The sequence below is a fragment of the Tachypleus tridentatus genome, chromosome 9 (assembly GCF_004210375.1).
Source record: "Tachypleus tridentatus isolate NWPU-2018 chromosome 9, ASM421037v1, whole genome shotgun sequence".
Classification (NCBI taxonomy): Eukaryota; Metazoa; Arthropoda; class Merostomata; order Xiphosura; family Limulidae; genus Tachypleus; species Tachypleus tridentatus.
Window position 1 is genome coordinate 15,173,696 of NC_134833.1, and position 3,006 is coordinate 15,176,701.

Consider the following 3,006-nt stretch of genomic DNA (forward strand, 5'->3'; position numbering starts at 1 on the left):
TAGGATCCTTTAGGGGCAAGTTGTTTACATACATGATAAAGAGTATAGGGCTAATCACCCCTCCCTTGGGACGCCATCTTCTGGAGTTAAATACTCAGAAAAGGTTCCCTCTACATTTATTCTAGATTTTCTGTTTACCATAAACTTAGATAACCAGTGAATAATGTCACGCAACTCCCACTTCTTGCATACGGAACCGTAGACCATTCTGCCATACAGTGTCAAGTGCTTTTTCAATGTTAAGAAATCAGGTAACAGTGCATTGTTTTTGTTAAAGCTGTCTATTATCTCTTCAGTTAGTCTGACTAAGTGATCAGTTGTTTGTCTAAATTTACTGAGACTATTTTGTTTTCCAGGCAATTTAGAGGTTATTTCCAAGTATGTGGACAGTCTGTTACTAATCATGCGTTCTAAAATTTTGCTCACATAGCTGGTCAGGCTGATTGGTCGGTAGCTATTAGGTTTATTGGCTGGTTTTCCTTCCTTATGAAATATTAATATATTAGCAAGCTTCCTGAGAAACTGGTATGTATCCAGAGGCTAGTGATAAGGTGAAAAGTGCTTTTAGGTGGTCAAACAGTTTCGGAGTGCCCTTTTTTAGGAAGATGGCTTGTGTCTCATCTTCACCCGGAGATTTGTTTTTTGTGTTTTTCATTGCTTCATGAAGTTCATGAATAGATATTTATTTCGTTAGCATCATGCCTTCCTATTTAGGAAAGGAATGTATCTATTTGTTTGTTTGTTTTGAATTTCGCACAAAGCTACTCGAGAGCTATCTGTGCTAGCCGTCCCTAATTTAGCAGTGTAAGACTAGAGGGAAGGCAGCTAGTCATCACCACCCACCGCCACCTTCTGAGCTACTGATTTACCAACGAACAGTGAGATTGACCAAAACATTACAACGCCCCCACGGCTGAAAGGGTAAGCATGTTCAGTGTAACGGGGATTCGAACCCGCAGCCCTCAGATTGCGAGTCAAGCCCCCTAACCACCTGATCATGTCGGACCCCAAACATTACAGACATTAACTTAGAGCTTTTATAAAAAAAATAAAAGACACAACACACACAAACTGTTCTTTGAATATTTTAATACCTGAAATGCGAATAATTAGGCCAAATTGATCAATTTTCTAAATCAGTTGTTGTTTGATTGTGTGATTTTAAAATAATCTTTGTCTCCCGATGGGATACCGATAAGATTACGAACGGTAAAAATCTGAAGTTCGATAAATCAAGGTTGGCATAGCAGATGACCCAAAGCGGCTTTACTGTGAAGTTAAACATACGAATAAACACATAACAGGATCTCAGCTTTGTCACCGCTTTTGTCTGCAGTATAATCATATTTAAAACGAGATAGGAAAACAAGGTGTCAATTTTACGAAAAGAAGAGAACGTAGATACTTGTAGAGAATGTTTATATGTAGCTTTTATTTCAACACTTAACGAGAAGTGTCTTATTTTAACAACATAGTAGCGTAGGTATTAAATTAAAACTAGAGTCGCTGAAAGGAAATTAATCACAAAGTATCGTATTTTACGTTTTGTAAGACGCAGTTTTTTTCATTAAAAATAGCTTGAAAAATCCACATTGATGGGTAAAGGTTGGAGGTTAGCTTAGGGTCAACTCAAAACGGCCTCTCATACAAATAGTAATCTCATTACTTACCAATTACAAGTATTTTCTATAAAATACAACATTCAGTCTAACTAATATTGTTAATATATTGTGGATAATATGATGTATTTGACTGTATTTACTCAGGAAGTTGATAAAACGTCATGACTGTGTCATGGTGTTGGTTGCCGAGTCAAAATGTTTGTTTTTTCTTTTAGAATTGTCTTTCCAAAATTAGGGCGCGTCTTACAAGGCGTAAAATACGGTAACAAGTTTAAGAATTGTCCCTATGTATAGAAATTTGTGATTTGTAACCAAGTAAACAACGCACCAAGAAAGTTATGTTAAACTGTTTCTCTCATCCCAGAGAGTCCTTCAATGGTGAGCTCTAAAATCCGAAGTTTGATTCTCCACGTTTGTAAAAGTGCAGACTCATTACTATATTATGCGTTCTCAAATGAATTATTAGTTGTTAACCGTTTCATATCTATAATAGTAGCTAATCCATCGTTTACTAGAATTTTTTTAGCGAAAATCATTTTCTAAATACGAATCGATCAAACAATTATTTTGCCAAAATGGGGAACACCAGCCAGCAGCGCCATCTTGCAAGAAAAATAGAAACTGTTAGAAGTCATTTTATGTGCTCGGATCTGTCCAGATAAACTATATATAATTTACCATAGTCGTGATAAATCTCCGAAGTTAATAAATGTATGCGTCCGAAACAAATAGTTGCGCATATCATTGACCGCTCATATTATTACACCTCTTTGTATTACAGCTCTAAATATATGTAATTTTAGGGAAATCACTGAATTATCTCTGATGCGAAAAGATCACGTTTGTTTAAGAATTTTACAAGTAATTTAATAGAAATATAGGGATTTTTTAATTTTAAACTTGTTTCTATTTTACGTAAGATAAATTGGGTAAACAAAGCTTTCGTGGCTTGAAAATATTCTATTTTCGATAACCATACACATATGAAGTAAGATTTGTCTGTACTTAAGCACGAAGTTGCAAAGTGGGCTATCTGTGCTCTGCCCACTAAGAGCATCGAAAACCAGTTTTTAACGCTGTAAGTTTGCAGACATACCGCTATACCACCATCGAAACCATTAAGATCTAACAGCGATTCATATCCATGTTAAATCAAGATAACACAATATAAGATTGTGGTAATATAATTGTGTGAAACATAATAGAACTTTAGTTCCACTTAGAAATGATTGGATTAGAAGAAAAGACGTGTTAAAAACCTTCTGGAACTTTCTAAGACTACTGTTAAACAATAGTTTGTTTTAATTTACTCACTGGTCTAATTAGATTAGGATCAAGAAGTGAAAATAAAACAAATCTTCTATCGACTTTGGATATTAAACAA